Source organism: Aulostomus chinensis, chromosome 10 (assembly GCF_037954235.1).
Source record: "Aulostomus chinensis isolate RoL2024-O1b breed Wild chromosome 10, RoL_Achi_v1.0, whole genome shotgun sequence".
In the NCBI taxonomy this organism is placed as follows: domain Eukaryota; kingdom Metazoa; phylum Chordata; class Actinopteri; order Syngnathiformes; family Aulostomidae; genus Aulostomus; species Aulostomus chinensis.
In genome coordinates, this window is record NC_141329.1 from 405,457 (window position 1) to 424,443 (window position 18,987).

General features: G+C 46.5%; 1 protein-coding gene across 5 annotated transcripts in view; it reads left to right on the forward strand.

The window, feature by feature from the left end:
- The window catches only part of grik4 (glutamate receptor, ionotropic, kainate 4), a 262,496-nt gene that overhangs the window by 24,776 nt on the left and 218,733 nt on the right, over positions 1-18,987 (forward strand). The window lies entirely within an intron of this gene.

Sequence of the window (18,987 nt, forward strand, 5' to 3'; positions counted from 1 at the left end):
TCTGCCTGTGAGTGGAAGAGCTCCTGCTACTGATAAATTGTTTCTTTGATCAAACAGAGCCTGAAGTGCTGCTGGCGCAGTCAGAGGCCCCACTCATCTGGACCGGTTCCATCTGGTCTGACTGTCGGAGGTTGGGACTTCACCCCTGATGTTTACATTTCTGTTTCAGTTCAAAAAAGAAATTTACTGGATCTTGAATTCCATGACGGGGGGTCATAGAGACATCCATCCATCCATCAGTCCATCCATCCATCCATCAGTCCATCCATCCATCCATCAGTCCATCTGTCCATCCATCAGTCCATCCATCCATCCATCAGTCCATTCAACCATCCATCAGTCCATCTGTCCATCCATCAGTCCATCCATCAGTCAATCCATCCATCTATCCATCCGTCCATCTATCCATCTGTCCATCCATCCATCCATCAGTCCATCCATCTATCCATCCATCCATCATCCATCCATCTATCCATCCGTCCATCTATCCATCCATCCATCCATCCATCCATCCATCCGTCCATCCATCCATCTATCCATCTATCCATCCATCCATCATCCATCCGTCCATCCATCCATCTATCCATCCGTCCATCTATCCATCCGTCCATCCATCCATCAGTCATCCATCAGTCCATCCATCCATCTATCCATCCATCCATCCATCCATCCATCAGTCCATCCATCTATCCATCCATCCATCATCCATCCGTCCATCCATCCATCTATCCATCCGTCCATCTATCCATCCGTCCATCCATCCATCCGTCCATCCATCAGTCCATCCATCCATCCATCCATCTATCCATCCATCCATCTATCCATCCGTCCATCCATCCATCAGTCATCCATCAGTCCATCCATCCATCTATCCATCCGTCCGTCCATCCATCCATCCATCCATCCATCAGTCCATCCATCCATCCGTCCATCCATCCATCCATCAGCCCATCCATCCATCTATCCATCTGTCCATCCATCCATCCGTCCATCTATCCATCCGTCCATCCATCCATCCATCCGTCCATCCATCCATCCATCTATCCATCCGTCCATCCATCCATCCATCCATCAGTCCATTCATCCATCCATCCATCAGTCCATCCATCCATCCATCAATCCATCCATCCGTCCATCTATCCATCCATCCATCCATCCCTCCATCCATCCATCCCTCCATCCATCCATCCTTCCTTCATCCATCCCTCCCTCCCTCCATGTTCCCCCTCTCCTCCTGTTCAGGGTGGTGGGGGTGGAGCCTCTCCCAGCAGCCTTCCCCCTGGACAGGTCACCAGTCCATGGCAGGGCCAACACATAGAGACAGACAACCATTGGCTCTCCCAGCCACGCCTACGGTCAATTTAGAGTCTGGATTAACCTGGTCCCTCTTGATGTCTTTGGACTGTGGAGGAAGCTGGAGTACCAGAGAGAACCCAGCAGGAACAGGGAGAACATGGAGACTCACCCAGAAAGACCCCGTGCTGCAGCCGGGGCTCCACCCACAACCTTCTTGCTGGGGGCCACAGGGAGGACCACTGCTCCACCCACAACCTTCTTGCTGGGGGGCCACAGGGAGGACCACTGCTACGCCCACAACCTTCTTGCTGTGGGGCCACAGTGAGGACCACTGCTCCACCGGGCTGCCCTTAAATTAATCTGCTCTAATCTAATTGCTCTACTATCGTTACAATAGTGTGCGTTACTTCCAGCCAGACTAGCCTCATGTTGCTAACAAACCATCCGGTGAGCTGTGTGACCCTAACAACACAAGTGTGTTTGTGAGGTGCGATGGCAGAAACGAGCTGCTGCTCCGGTGCGGTTCAGTTCCTCTCCGTCATGTGAAAGCCGTGGACCTCAAAGTTGAATTGTGTTGTTCGATGGTGTTTGGTTTCTAATGACTCATTCTCAAGCTGCCTACAGTGACATTTTAATAGGCGCTGTAATTAGAAGATAATAATATGTTCCTGCACATGTCCTACGTACATCGTTGTGTTGTATCTTCAGCAAAGATGACTCATAGGTGGTGGGATAATCGTGATGAAGCTGCCATAGCGATGGGAGACTGTGTTCTGAGAAGGAGAAGTGATGGATGGCTGAAAGATGGTGGACCAACATGCCCTGCAGGCCTGTAACCCTTGATAGAGAACTGCTGGCTCAGGTCATGCTGACTCGCCCATCTCTCCAGAGACTGATGGGCGCAGCGCACTGATATCAGGCCTGTTCCATCACAGCTGATGGCTTCGCTTCTTACTCAGCCGCACACTCAGCTCTAGTTTGTGTTTTAAACACATCTACATGCTGAACAAACACATTCTTTTCCTTTTTGAAATTGTACTTTATCAAAGCAGTTGCAGAGAGGAAGAGTTGGTAGGTGCTTGTAACCGTACAATTCCAAGTCTATTTTTGTCTTTTCTGTGTGTGGAACTATCTTGGAGCACTTACAGTACAATGCTCAGATGACCAACACTGCAGCACTGGGCCTGAACACATCTCACGCTGCTAGCTTGATAACAATAGTAATTCATCCCTGGGACGTGCTCGGTGGAATTTCTTCCATTGTCTTTTATATCAATTCAAATATCCCATTCAATATTAAAAACCGCGGCGTCTGAACGACTGCCAGGCTCGGGCCGATGTCTGGATCACTGAGTCTTCAGCTTGTTTGTCTTGTTGCAAAGGTGTGAGGTGTTCAGTGTGTTAGTCTCGCACCTTGAAACTACATTATCAACTAGGTTTTTCGGTTTCATCACAAACACATGACCAGAAACTGTGGTGAGAGATGCAGAGTAAATACATCAAATTTGACAGATAAATCCAGAGGTGTTCAATTACCATTGCTGTTTTCCTAGAAAGCAAACCAAAGATCTTCCTCTGGATGTGTCTGGAATCTGTCTTTGAACTGCAATTTATTAGTGATCCTGCACTGTAGTAAAGCAGACAGGTAGATTATTACGTGGATTTGGATTAAAAGCAGCATCATCCAAATTTATTATACAACTATCAGTGTGTGCAGGTGCAGTAAATCTGCAGCACTGTTAGCTGTGGACGAAACAAACGACCCAGTCGCCGTTGCAGCTCTCTGAGTGATGACTTGGACCCGTTTCTCTCGTCTTCCATCCGGCAGGGCATTTCTTCTTCTCCTGGCTCCTCCTCTCTCTCCTCTCACTGTCACCACATCAATCCTTCCTTACCCCCCCCCCCAGACCCCCTGTGACTCAATTACACAGAACTCTTAAAAATGACTATCAACACGTTTCCTTAAAAGTGAAGATTATAAATCCTTGATTTTCATTATAGATAAACCCTACATATAGAACTACTGTAAATAGAATGTTCTGCTCCACTTGCTCCTTAAGAAAGTCTGAATTAATGTGAGAGGGGCAAAATTATGTCTGATAGAGAGGAGAGACATGAAGGCCCCCCCCCCCTCGATGCTTATGGGATGTGATGTGAACGGGGGGGTGACGGGACCCTCCCATGGAGCAGCCGCAGCAGCAGCTACTGATTAATCCTCATGCTAGAGACACTAATGATTTATTTATTTGGAAATTACAGAGCTCTGGGAGAGCTGGGCACCATTGATAACGAAACACAAGTGCGAAGGAAGAGGAGGCGGGCTGGAGTTTGTAACTCTTCCTCCCACCTCATCTATTCATTTATATATATGTGCTAGAGGATCTATTCCCAGGGGGTGCGTGAAGCAGCTAATTCTCATATTGACTTCAGTGAAAAATTTCCTGCAGCCTATTTTCCTGATGAGGAGAGCAGGGGTCTGTGGTGCTGCAGGCGGGAGTTTAGCAGCAGCAGCAGCAGCAGCAGCAGCCGCCGCCGCCCCCCCGGAGGGAAGATATTGATGTCTGATCACAGGGTTTCTGACTCTCAACAGAAAGACAATCATTCTTTTTCCCTCATGTTTGGCTCACGCTGAAATGAAAGTGAAGTAAGAGAGTATTTAAACAAATGCCAGTTATCTTTGACTCGGTGTGGTGGACTTAATTAAAGCTCAATATCACACAGAGCAGCAAACATAGGACTGAAGTTCACAGCAAACAAAATGAATAATGATCAGCACACAGTCACACTGAGGGAGCCACAGTCGCCCAGCGTGTGTCGACGTGTCGATGGTCAGTGAGTCACTGGCAGCGGGTGCTGCTAACATGACTCATTCCAGCCGAGGACGCTAATTGAAGCAGCTTTCTTCTCCTACTGGAGCTTCCATAAGCCAGCAGGGATCGCCGAGGAAGGCCACTGCCATCTCACAGCACTCTTCCTCTGCTCTAGGAGGAAGAGATGAAGTCGTTTCTAGTTTAGAGCTTTGGGAAGTGCGGCACAGATCTGCAGAGAACAGTGCATATTTTCTGCAATATTACATGTTGCTCTTTCTATGAGCTTTTGTATCTTTTTTCTGCTGTTGAATCTTTGCTTGTTCTTGACTTCCAGCCAGTTGTAGGCAGAGCTCACTTTTCTGTTGTGTCATCTTTTTAGATGTCACTGTAATTAAGATTCAACAGTCCAGGAAATGTTTTCTCCACATTTAGATTAGTGGATCTTCAAAGACTGGTCAGGCTTTGTTGGGTTTCTTTAGCAGCAGCAGCAGCAGCAGCAGCAATATTTTCCAACATTTTTTGTTCCAACTCGATGTCATACTGTGTACGTTTTTTCACCATCTGTCATTGGAATCTAAAATTAGACTTTGTCTTACCGTGAAATCCTTGTTTTTAAGTCTAACAATGGCAGAAGGTGAAAGTTTCTGAAACCAAAACTTAGAGTGAATAGATGAGAAGAATGTATAAAAGGAAAGAGCAGCACAGAAACCAGAAGTAATAAGGACAAGTGATGTCACATGAAAACAATGTCAGGTTGATGGACGCAGCCCACCTGAGCCAACATTTATATTTGATACAACACGGCAGAGATGCCTCACTGGACACACCAGCCAGGACAAGGGGGAACTTGCACTCTGGACTTTTTTTCAATCTTGTGTAGGAACTGACAGTTGATGGCTCAAACAGTTGGGAGCATATTGTCTTCAAGCGTATTGCCATGAGATGCAAAAACGTTTGAATGTGTCAGACTGATCCTTGAAGTGGTAATTATTCCTTCAATGATGTGAGAAGATTGTAATTAGACTTGGTGATGAATACGAGGACAGCTTTGATCTCCGCATCTGACCGGGGTTAAACAGAACAGATGCCCCGTGTGACACCGTGACTCAGCCAGAATAATCCCGGGCTTTTGTTCAAATTCAAAAACAGAGCACAATCATGTCTTTTTCTTCCAGACCGTCGCTCCTCACCGTCCTCTCATCTCTCCCTCTCTGCCCTGAGAATCTTGCCCCTTCTCTCCCTGTTTTGCCCAGTGGAGAAGAAAGGTGGGTGTGTCTCAGGATGAAGGTGAATCTTCTCATATGTACTCTGACTTGGTCCTGCAAACTGGAGGGTTGCAATCAGCTCAATGGGATGTGACAGCCCCTCTAATTAAAGCAGCTTTCCAAGCTTGAGGCCTACATATGTGTTTCTCTGTCTCGGCCCACTCGGTTCCCACCAGCTCCTCTGACTCCGGGTCTCATCCTGTCTCTCTATTTTCTACAGCAGACCGCAATTCTGAGAGCAACTTCAATCAGGCCAGCTTAGCTGGTGCCATTGATTGCCTTTGATTGGCTGCATATCTTTCTCACCAGATTACTCTCTGAACAGTTCTTATTACAGTACACGTATCGTTCCTTCCTCACACTGAATATCATCGTGACAGTTCTTGTGCTCTATCAACTCTCGTTTTAAATGTGATTTCATGTCAAACTGACTGCTGTGCATAGAAAACAGAATCCTGAAATGTAACTGGAGGGTTCAGGGTGAAGCTTTGACACAGTTCACCCCTAAAGAATATGTTTCTCCCCAAACGTGTAATTTTCCATTGGGTTTCTTTAGCTCATAAGAACATCTTGCTCCTACTGTCATCTTAGCATGAGGCTAACAACAGCTAATCCATCCAAAACGTCCATTTATAAACTCTTGAACACATCATCCAGTATAATCCACGTCTCTATTATCCAGCCAATAATCCACAAACACTTTGATTTGAGCTCAAAGCAAACTTGAAGAGTTCTGCTGGCTCGAGTGTGAAGGAGTGTGACTGTGGCTGCTGCAGTTAGCTGAACCCGTTCACGGTCCTGCTGAACCAGGACTGTTCCACTTTGATTGTTGCTCAAATCAAAGTGTTTGTGAAGGATGGAGTTTGGAACCAGGAGTCAGTCTCTGTTGGCCTTCAGCTGAAAAAGTGGCTGGGGTCTTTAATCAGGGATCAATGTCTTGTGAGTGAGTATTTAGGAGGCAAATACGGTTTTCAGGCGTGTTCTGTCTGCTGGATTCTCTTCAGCAGGGCTGCGGCGGAGCACAGTGAATCGTCTCTGAATGACGTGAAACTTATCAAGATGAATGCTTTCAACTGTGTGTCATGTGGAGTAGCCGGCTTCTCAGGCCTGTCAGGGGATCTGAACCATCACCCGTCAGGTCTGACACCAGGCTGTCATTACTCGACATGCCGCTCTGAACCACACATGCCTACTGACCATCCTCTGTCTTTTAAATCCAGCACGCCGCTGAGGGTCACTGGGCCGCACGCATGATTGAGTCTGGGTAGAAGCAGTGTGCACCAGCAGGCAGGGAGCTGATTGGTCAGCCGGCGGCTGCCAGGCTCTCTATCTGTAAGTGGCTTTAAAACATGAGAACAAGAGCGAGCTGGTGTTGCTGGAAGTCTTGGTCTTGTGTCTTGTCACCTTCCTCCTCGCTCACCTCCATGTCCCCCACTCTTCTTTCTCCCCCAAGTCACTTTTATTAAATACATCTTTCCTCTCACTTGTACCCTTTCTGCCTCACTGCCCCCACCAGCGTACCCACAGTACCCCCCCCCCCACCACCCCCACCACCCCGGACCCTGTCACCAGTCTGCAGAAGGACGGATGTCTGGATGTCTCCAGCCTTACTGGCCCCCTCACACTGACCTTTCCCTCTCACCTCAGAGCAGGAGGATACCAGTAACAGAACAGGTCACCAGTAACAGAGCACCAGTAACAGAACGGCCAGGAGGAAGGAAGGAGAGGAAGGAAGAAAAGAAGGAGGGAGCGGAACGATGAAGGAGGGAAGAAGGAGGCAGCGGAAGGATGAAGGAGGGGAAGGAGGAAAGAAGGAGGGAGCGGAACGATGAAGGAGGGAAGAAGGAGGCAGCGGAATGATGAAGTAGGGGAAGGAGGAAAGAAGGAGGGAGCGGAACGATGAAGGAGGAAAGAAGGAGGGAGCGGAACGATGAAGGAGGGGAAGGAGGCAACGGAATGATGAAGGAGGGGAAGGAGGAAAGAAGGAGGGAGCGGAACGATGAAGGAGGAAAGAAGGAGGCAGCGGAAGGATGAAGGAGGGGAAGAAGGGAAGAAGGAGGGAAGAAGGAGGGAGAGGCCATGCAAAGATTTGTTTCCTGTGACAAGGGAGGCTGTGAATAAAGATGGCTGCTCCATCTATCAGCCTCCAAATAAAGAGCTGTTTCTCTGTTTAATGGCCTCTCCACTGTGCTTCTATCACCCAAATGAGCCCAGCTGACATTTCCTCCTAAATCCCATTTAACACAAAGGCTCCTCTTATTTCCATACAGGGACTCGGGCCAGTAATTCTGGGGTGTGTGTTCTCACCTGGAGGGAGCACGTTGATCTGATATAAGAGGTGTCTGCTTTTACCGCCGCTCCCTGTGAATCCACAAACCCCAGAGGCCTTGAGGAAGTGCCTAGTGGCACCTCAGCAACCGGCTGCTGGAGGGTGCTCATGGACAGAAAGGTTCCACACTCCCAGGATCCAGATCTGGACTGAGATCTGATGTACCAGTCCAATGTGATGTTTGTGTCAAGGTGCGTGACCGCTGTAATTGGTGGACACGGCCAGTGGAGCGATGGATCCATGTTCTGATGGCCATTGTGACCACAGAAATCAGTCTTTCCCAGCCTTCCATGATTCAGTGCTACCAGCTCGATCCAAACTGGCGTCTTCTCTGACCTCTGACCTCTGTCAACAAGGCCCAGAGAAGGCTGCTACTGCCCCAGGTTCTCCCTGAACCATGGTGCTGTCTGAGCATCTCAGCAGACCCCCCCCCCCCCCCCAACAACTATGAGCACTGAAAGTCTTTTTTCTTTTTCCTGGTGAGGCTGCAGATCCACTTCCTGTCATCAAGCAGACTGTCTGTTATTATCGTGGCTCTCTTATGTCTGCTGGTCAAAGACCAGCTCTTGGTTCCCCGATGAATAAACCAGCTGAGCTCCTGTGCACGTTCATAACACACGACAGTCTTCAGGAGAGAACGTTCCCCTGCCACCTTCATATCTTCTCTTTGGTAATTCAACTTGACTTAGTAACAGACTTTCCTCAGTTATTAACATGCTGAAACACTTTTTTCTCCACTTTTTGTTATTTCAGAAAGAGGAACATGATAATTGGAGTATTTACAGCCCATTGAATCATGTGAATTTACCATTGTGTAACATGGTACATACAGGTGAGTGACTTTGCATGCCTCATCTCCTCCCTGGCAGGAAAGCCCTGTTCTTTTCAGACCAGAATGACCCCATCCCAGGATCTAAGGGGCCAGTATGCTCATAAGGGGTCCACATTTCAGTAAATCCTTAAAATCTTAAAATCAATTCTAAAATGGACAGGAAGCCAGCGAAGAGCAGCATGGACACAAGGGATGTGGTGTTAAAACCAGTAAGAGGCCCGGCTGCTGCGCTCCGGACCAGTTGGAGGTGGGAGAGGGATTCCTGAGGGATATTGGAAAATGAGAGTTTCCAGGTTGTGTGAGTTCATATGGATTTAAAGTGGGAGAGGGCTCAGGTGGATGAAGCAAGACAGGACTGCTGTTATGACATGTGGGTCAGAAAGCTCTGAGTCAAAAACGACTCCTGACTTCTGGCTGTTGGCTCGGTGTTGGAGGACCAAGTTGTGTGTAAGCAGGTGGATTCGCCAGTTGGGATAATTGATGCGTTTGATTACAAATTTGGAATTATTTAATTGAAGGAAGTTTTGTGCCTCCAAAAATTCCATGTCACAGAGACATTGAAAACCAGCAGTAAGGCTGAAACCTGAAAACTGAACCTTGTGGTACAAACCTGGTAGCAGGAGAGGTGGAGGATGTCCATCCAGGGCTGTTCCAGCTGGGAACAGTCTGGATGTGAAGTCGCTAAACAGGGCTTCACATCTCCCTGAAAAATGGTTTTCCAACGTTTTTCAACTTTTGAGACCTGACAAGAATTTACCACATCTTTCTTCATGTTGCGGACGCAGCATGCCCACCCTCTCCCCTGCCAGTGGGGTAATCAGCCAATCAGAGGGAAGTAGGGTTTTTCGGAGGGCTCATTAAAGATCAGCTGATGCTCAACAGGAGAAAACCAGGTTGGAGGAAACATTGATTTCATGTTGAAATCATATGCAGTGAAATCAGTGAAATCAAGCTGAACGAATGTTTCAGCTGTTTGTGATGTTTGACCTTTCCCACTCTCAGAAACGGGAGGCTGTAAAGTGCAGCTCCTGGCTGATTCACATCGAACACGTTCTCATCAGCCGTTTGTGTTTCCTCTGAAATATACAAATAGACAAACACTCGCATCATCAGCACTGATGTTTTCTGTAGAGCTTCTTGACATCCACACACTCATGTTAACCTGATTGAGATGTGACTATTCAGCTTGGTGGATGTTGCCAGAAGCTGAGGGGTATGGCGTGCGTGTGCATGTGCGTATTTGTATAAACCTGGATAACTGCAACGATGAGGCAAGAACGGCTTCGAGCCTTTGGTGTCTGATGATGAGACGACACGTGTGCACACAAGCAGAAGAGTTTAAAGATGCCTTCACTCCTTCCTCATTACCATTCCTGTTCTCTTGGTTGTTGAGTTTGGAAACTCTGCTTTGCCTGGAGCAGAAACACGATGAAGATTTGCTCTGGATAAACAACAGCTGAGGATTCTCTGCATTTTTAATGGCATCATAATTGAGATGCTTGACCTTTCAAAACTCCAGAAAAATATGCTAATAAGAACTGTTTCAGTACTGTTTATATGAGCGATGCAAACTGCATTAACAGAGGAAAATAAATTCACACTTTTATTATTGTCCTATATCTCGATACTTTGTTAGATTAATGTTTAGACTTCACGAAAAATCTTTTGCTTTAAAATGAGTGAAATGCCTTATTCATCATGCTCAGACCGAACCTCGGCGGTAATGCAGGTCCACAGGGCTCAGATCTGGGCCCTCTGCAGTACAGGGACCTGAGCTTGTGTGCTGGTGGTCCAGCCACCTCCTGCTTTGCTTAGTGCCACTCGTCTTTGAGAGTGCACGCATAAAACCCCCTGAAGCATTACCTTGATATCGTTACAGAAACAACTCCCACTTTTTTTACTTGCTGCAGATGACGTTGATGTACGAACATGAATCCTCATCAACTCCAAGCCAACAGCGTGTCGATTCACAACAACCGCAGCAGTGTGGCTGCTTGATGTCAGTCAGACTTTCTTTTTTACATCAGGAGTTGAGAAGACATTTGCCTTAAATGTTTCTGTACCAACTGTGCACAACAATCTTCATTCCACACTTCCACACATGAACTGCTCACTGATTTTACCAACATGGTGAGGTCCGCTCTCATTCTGAAACAAATAGCAAAGAAGCACAAATGTAGTGTACAGTTTATGTAACGTCTACAACAATGTACGATGATATGTCATGAAATATAAGTAGGATATTATTAGGATACCATCCACATTCTCTAATTAAGAACCAGTCCCAGCAAAGGTGCGGTGATGCGTGAGAAGCGGCTGAGGGCTGGTTGGATTTGTGCTGTTTGTGATTCTGATAATGGGAAGTCAGTAAACTGACCCAGAACCTGTGCACACTGGGAGCTGATGGTTAGGCATCAGGGACTTACAATGATAGGATCATTCAGGAGTGTAACCACAGAAACTATGCGCATGCTATTTGCATCATCATCCTCATCATCCTCATCAGCCCCAGCAGCACCATCAGTACCAGGAGCACCAGCACCAGCATCCCTCCTCCAGCGCTTACAAGATGGCAGCAGCTGGTAGGTCCATGTCCCAGCAGTCTCCATCTCTAGCATCACTACTGCTGCTCATTCATAACTCCTCTGCTGTTGTGATTAATGAGCCCACACATCAGCAAGCTGCCAAGCAACGCAGAAGCAATGCACCGAGTGTATTTAACGAACAGCGAGAGCTGTCATATCACTGTCCACGTCAAACTGTTGCAGCACTCATCGACACCGCAGGCTCCTTTTTCCTGATCATCAGCATTGTTATTTTCAAGGAAACAAGCCGGTTTGGAATCACGGGGTGAGCTTGTACTCGATCTTATCTTGGCTGGTCTCTATCATGGGGAAGCCTCCTCCAGGCTTTTATGCTCATACACATTTAATGAGAACACACATTGGAAGTGTAGAGCACATTTCAGCCTGCCTTGATCTCACAATCTCTGCTGGCTGCTAATCATCACACAAACTCTCAGAAAACCATTTCAGAATTGCGATTGCAAGGGCCAGTGGAACCTGGTCCTTTCTGAACGCCATGATGTCAAACTAATGAGAATAATGAGACGCTGATGATGGAAGAGAATTAAGCTCAAAGGGGTCCTGCTGCACTTACATGCGTTGAAGGAGTTTACATTGTTGCTCCACTTGTTCTCTCCAACTCATTTGAGGGCCTCATTGAGTAGCTGGCTCACATGCTCTCTGCTCCCCCTCTGCCACCATTAAACACACACCTGGAGAGCTTGGCCACGGTAATGATGCTTGACTGGCTTCCACTGTCAGCCATCAATCTAGCCAATGAGGGTGAGCCGTACACCCTCCTCACCCTCCATCCCCCGCTCTCTCCCCCTGAATTAAAGCCATCCCAGCCTGTCAAACACAGTCACAGCCTCAGCTTGTGATCCCGACCTGCCATCATGTTCCTGGCTGCCATGTGTCACCTTGGTGAAAGGGTGTGTTTCCTTGCCAACCATTGTATTTACTTCCCCATGTGTTTGACCTTACCAGAGCAGGGATGCAGGATAGAATTCCAGAATAGAGCAGGAAGATGTTTTTTTATGCTTAATATTATATTTTTATTACCATTATTATTTCGTACCAGCGATTGTTTCATGTGCTGAGAGTAAAGGGTTAAGTTATAATCACGATGAATAAAGTCAGTTGTGTTTAATAACCTCATTCCTTTAACTGTCAAACTTCCCATTGGTACTTCATCTCTTGGTTTTCACAGTTTTGTTGGACCGATCACATCGCCGCTTTTGTTTGACAGCATAGATCGATTTTGTGATATATTTTAAAAAGAAGGGAGCCAGGTGTAAAGTAATGGAGCCATTCTGATGTCCGTCCAATTTCATTCTCCTCTCCGCCTCTTCGGCTGTGTTTTCCTATATATATAATACAGGTGCGATCAATTCATAGATCAGTTGTAAAGGGTTATAGAAAGTGAGATATAATAATACAGGCAATGGCAGGTAATACATTAACCTCATGGTGAAATATTAAAGCTCAACTATTCATAGTGCGTCTGTGTGAAATTTCACAGGCCTGTCACTGTCTTTCCCGTCAGACAGTGAAAATGTATTCACCTCCCCAGCAAAACCATTTCATCATGAATTCTTTTTAGAGTGAAGGAGGCAAATGATGTGAATGTTGAGGCGATGCCTTAGCATGAGATATTACATGTGGCAGGGCAATTTCCATCCTGAGCAGAGGCAGCCTGTCCAATGCAGCGTTTAATTTTCAGGAGTGATTGCAAGATTTTCCTGAGAAGCGGCTCGTGTGCAGACTGTGTCAGATTAGTGTCGCGAGAATTGGCTAATTTCCTTCCACTGTAAATAATCTGCTATGTATGAAAATCATTTGCATCCATCTCCTTATTTTCATGGCTGACATGTGGATGGAAGACAAGTAGGAACACGCCTGGAACGACATAAACCCTCCTTGTTGTTGAGTGCGTAAAGTGCTGCTGCCCTGAGCGCTGGACGCGTCCGTGCTGAGCGGCGCTCTCCAGCAGGTCTGCTAAGCCAACACGTGTCGCTCTTTGCATCCTTCTCCCATCCTTCGTCTCCACGCTCCGACAGAGACAGGACACAAGTCTCTGGGAAGTGAAGCTGCACAAAACCCACGACAGCATCTCATTATCCACTAAACAGCAGCAGATTAATTACAATGACAATGACAGATGGCTTGTTACTGGATCATTGAGATGGGACCGGGGGGGGGGGGGGGGGGTATAGAGCATCGCCTACACACACACACACACACACACACACACACACACACACACACACACACACTCTGATCCCTCTGACGAACCATCATCTGTACACCCCCCCATGCTCGTGTGATCCCGGTGATGTTGGTCAGACGCTTTCCCTCCATCCTTGAAACATCTACAAATAAACAAACAAAAACGAGACAAACAGAGAGACCGATGAAGCTCTTTACTGTATGACAACCCCCAATAATTCATGAACAACGTATGACAGCCTAAACTCTGGTTAGAGTTTTTATTTTCCGTACATAAAACTATGTACACTGTGAACTTCAATAGAACACAGATTTCCTTCAGCCTGATGAACCTCAGAATCATTAAAGCTGACCAGTGAGGGGAGGACTTTTCATGTCCCTAAGAAATGGTGTACGTTTATGGACATATTCTATGTGTAGCTTCACTCTTAGCATTGCAGTCACATGCTCAAACACATAAATGCATCACTCTACTTTTCTCATTACAAACTCTTATCTGCTCCTTGGCAGCCGCTTATGGGTGCTGTGAATAAAAGAACCCCCAAAACACTTGAAGCACGGCCACTCTTATTTATCTGTGAAAATACCTTTGCTGTCGTCAAATTTCATCTGGACGGTGCCAGCAAGTCACGGCTGATATCAACTTGTGAAAGGCATCTTTGGGGATTGGAAAATCATTTTCCAGGCGAGTTTGATTTTGATTTTCTGTAGTGTTCACTTTGCATGAACTCCAGACTGCGGTGTATGGCTGTGACAAACATGGTTAGGAGCGAACTCGTGTACATTGTGTGAGTAGAACATGTCTGGATTCTGTCTTTCACACCTCATTGATGTTTGTGTGGTTCCACAAATGGAAGATAAACACAACATAGTTAACACACAGGGAGAATATGAAAGTACTGTCAGGAAACACAGGCAGTTGTGTGCTTGATCATCATACTGCAGCTCTCGGTTGTCATGTGAGCCCTCCATTACCTGCTGTTCTCAGGTGCTGCAGCACCAATGACAGACTTTGCCAACTCTGAGCAGTTCTAGTGGCCGCAGCATGAGCCTCAGTAGGAACGTCAACGCAGCCTGACTCATTTAAACATGGAGACACTGTAGGAACTCATGGAAAGTCAAGTTGGATATTGAGTCATTTGTGGCTGCTGAGGACCTCCTTGCTGAGTAATCAAGTCCTCCACTTGGAAGTGCTGCCATTTACGAACGCAGGCAAGAGTCTTGGTCCAGACAGGCTTTTTAGCATAAAACTGCTCATTCAGAAACGTCAAGAACAGTGAGAGATGATGATGATGATGAAGCGAGTGGAAAGATGGCAGAGCCCAAGCAAATCAACAGCAGCCACTCCGCAGGACACAGTTTTACTCAGCTGCTGTTGAAGTGAATACTGAAAGTGAAATGTATTTGTTGAGGGTGCTTCCTCTGTCTTGGAGATTTGTTCTGTACCGTCAGGCGGGACAGGTGCGAATCGATGGAGAAGCAGGAGAAGGCAGACGAAACATGCTGGTGTTGTGGTTTTCCATTCAAGATGTGTCTTCTACCAAGACAACAGATACCAACTTTCTGTGAGGACCTTTGCCGCTTCCATGCTCAAACTCCACGAACACCAAAGATTCGACCTTCGTGAAGAATCTCAAGTATTTTCTTTTGTGTATTCATAAAAACCCCCACCTCCAAACATGTTTTACAGTTGTGATTGCTGGTGTTGTGAGTATTAGCCAAGCCTGTCAGTTTCAGCTTAGCCTGTTGGTATTAGCCTAGCTTATTGAGTGTTTAAATACTGCTAGTAAATACTGCATCCATCAGAGCACCTGAGCCTATTGTTCATTGAGAAAGACGCGTCCCGGGTCTGCAAGGCCACGTCTGCAGTGGAGAAGCGCCAAGGCACAACTCAACCTGTTCCAGGTGTTTTAGAAGGTCATTATGCTGTCAGTATCACAAACGGCAATAATGATGCTGTTATTATCCTGATAGTCTCTGAATTAAACTGCAGTTATTGACGTACTGTAGGGAGTCGGTGATGTCCATCACAGCAGAAGCATCGTAAAGGTTAACACAATCATTCCTAAATGGAGGTGAGACCCGCTCTTTGTGGCTCTTGGCAGTTTTTCTGTAGTTTTCTAACAACCCCCCCCCCCTCATTCACACAAACACACACACACACACACACACACACACACACACACACAGAAGCATCTTAAAAGCAGTTTCAAGTTTAGAGTTGACAGGCAGGACAGCAGCGGTTCTCCGCCGCTACATCAGCTAATGGTGCCTCAGAATGTCAGCAGCTCTCTGGTAAACAATGGAGGACCTGAAGTGTGTCAGGAGTGCCGTGGCTTGCTGGTGGGGCAATCGCTGTGATTAAATATTTGGGTGGGCTCATGGGGGTATTGAGATTGAGTGTGGGGGTGTGTTTGTGGAGGCTCAAGTGCGTCAACACTCTCTTGTGTAGTACATTTTCTGCTGTAAACAAGCGTGTGTCTCTGGGTCGACATTGGCCTCCTGCAGGATGTTCATTACAGTTGGCATACAAGCTGGAGGCAATTTAATTTACTTCCCTTTAATCAACTTGTCACTCTGCCACTGGAGTTGAGGAACAGGTACAGATCTGGTATGTTATCATTGCTGCTCATTAATGCTGTAGAGAGTATTTACTGTCTGTCAGGAGATGGGTCGACACACAGGAACCGCTGCATCTGGGAGGCTGCGCCATTTGGGTCTTCCAGCAGTCAAACAAGTAGAAAAAGTCCTACGCTGAATGAGAAATCCAATGAAATATTAATATAACAAATTCAAACACAGAGACAAGGTTTCACATTTCAGAACCATAAAATACTGTGTAGTTCCATCACACAACTTTATTTCATCCCAAAAAAATCTGTCAGGGAAATGGCTCTGACTAAAGTTAATGTCCGAAGTCATTCGTCGATTATGTAACCCAACACACACCTTGTTTATGATGTCATAACTTTGATCTCAGGTGGCAGCCAGCTCCTTTCCAGACGATCCACGTCTGTGCTTTGAGAATCTCTCCGATACTCTTCATGCACCTCCTGTTTAGAGGGTTTGACTGACTCGCCATCACAGATGACCCCAAACGTTCTGCCTCCTCATTGGCTGCCACCTGGCACTGGGCGGGTGAGGGTGGGCGAGTGGGCAAGCTCTCACCTGCTGATGACCTGTTGGTGCTTTGGCGTGTTAATCGTCATCGTTGAGGTCTGTAGAGGAGTGGTGAACTCTGGGTATTTGAGCTGCTGTCATACACCTGAACTCACCCCACGAGTGCTCCTTTCATCCGCTGTCAGGTAGAATCCACCTGTCAGTCCAGATAAAAGATAAATACTAATAAGATCAGGACAATGTTAATCAGATGATTGTTAGTTCCACTAGGAAGTGCTGCACTTTTCCCTCATGTTTCTGCACATCAGCAAGGCAGTACTTCTTCTTCACGTCATCCATTCATCATGAAATATGTTAGTTTAGCAATGTAATCGGAACTATCTCACCTGAACACATCTTGTCATGTTCCCTATGACCAAAGCGCCGCTGGGTGTGAGCATCAGTCCACTCTGGAAACTGGAGAATTGTCTGACAAGGACAAAATCAACATGTCATTGAATGCAGTCGGCAGAATTCACTGAAATACCTGCTTAGGTTACAGTGACATTTCAAAAAGATTCACAATGAATCACAATAAAGCTCGCAAACCTGAGGATGGCGTAGCACACATTCAGAAAAATGGGCAAATTTCATAGACACATGAACTCTGTAATGCCACTTTTCCACTCAGCTCATGCGGATGTTCTCAGGTTAGAACTGGTTCCTAAATCTGAGTTATGTTGGTGACCAGCAGAGCTCAGGCCACTCAGTGTGACCTCAGCTGCATTAAATATGGTGAGAACCTGTTTAACAGGCTTCCTCCTTTACCCTCAAACATGGAGTCTGTTCTATAATTCAGACTGGACATTTTCAGCTAATTTAGAAGAAGCCAGGCTTTGCATAATACATCTTTGATTGGTTTGCTTAGAGCGTTTGACTGCTTAATAGCCTTTTGTAAATGAACTCAGAAGAAGCTGTAATTATTTGTCACTGCTAATGTTGGTCTCCTTGGACTGTAAATCTTTAAGCCTTTTTATTTGAATATTACTACGACTGTGCACATTGACAACACAGGTCGGCCAGCTGAAGCTGTTGGCTTGCGTCCCTGAGTCAGGAGCAGAGAGAGGAGGAGACCAGGCAGCGTGGAGAGAACTATGAACGCAGTATGTGACCTTCCTCCGAACGTACAGCTGCGACAGCCGCAATTTACAATGTAAATCACAGGGAAACGTCTAACGGTCTCCTGCTACATGTGATTACTGAAGCACCTCTGGCCTCCCTGCATTGTTGTCTCTTCTGAAAGCCTTGATAATGGATATTAAGCCTTCGAACTGCAGAAATATGATCAAGGGATGATCAACTACTGCTGAGAGAGAGAGCAAGTATTATAGTACTTGTACTATCATTAGTCCTATGTCCTGTGATATTGTATTACAAGTTTAAATGTTATATTGTGGAGGGCAGTGCGTTGCTAACAGAAGTCTCATGTTATCCATGTTGTAGTTGCCCTGATGATCGCCAGTTGCTCTGATGTTGAGAGCGTTCCACAAACCCTACAGTCTTGTTAGCATCTGTCCCAGCAATGGAAGATCAACGTTGCACCGCTTGTCCTGACTAAATCCTCGTCCTGCATGCAGCCGTCGGAACATCCTCAGATGAGTCCCAGCAGTCCTGCTGGTATGTAGGTTCTTCATAAAAGAAGCACATGACCAGCCAGGACAAGTATGATGCGTTAGTCCTGACTGGCGCGACCAAACCCTGACTGATTTAACACGAGTGTTGGACGGTGTTGGGCCCCTTCACAAACACGTGTGACCAAGACGACGATACGTTTCAAAGGAAGAAAACCTTCAACATGTGATCCTCCACTGGTGCTTTGATGATGATGATGACCTCTCTGATGTTGTAGAAAATCAAAGGTGACATACAGCCTCCTCTGCTGTGATCCTCTGGCACAGACCTGTTTCTGTAGCAGCACCCATGTATGCAAACGCAGGGGAACCAAACACATTTCAGGAAAAGGAATTATTTGTTCTCAAACTGGGACCATTTATCACACGACAGTGATGGAGTGGCTGTGAAAGGTGGAGATTCCTATGAATTTCATTTGTGGGCCAGTCAGCCGAGCGCCGCCGCGTCCCAGACTGAAGCTTTTCAGAGATTCTACAGACTGCTTTTAAATTTCTAACAGCATGAAGAAGGAGGAACACTATTATTGCGTTCAGTGCAATTACTTTGGTGGATTTGCTGAGGGAAGATTTGTTTTATCATGTTTATTCAAAATTTTCTGTCTCTCTCTTTTCCTTTAACCAAGCAGTTTGTGTGCGTTTACATTTCTCATGTGTGGGCGGATTATCAAGTCAGGTTAGAAAGGAAAATTCTGTGTGACAATCACACGGGTGACAAATGACAGGTTGTGGAAGGTGTCGATTCTACAAGTCTGTGGAACTCAGCTGGGGCGATGAAATGGTTCTTCCACAGATGTTCCCTTGTGTGCTGCTTTTGCAACATGGAGGGGGGCGTCGGGCGGGGGGGTGTAGGAAAGGAGGAAGTGAAGAAGAGT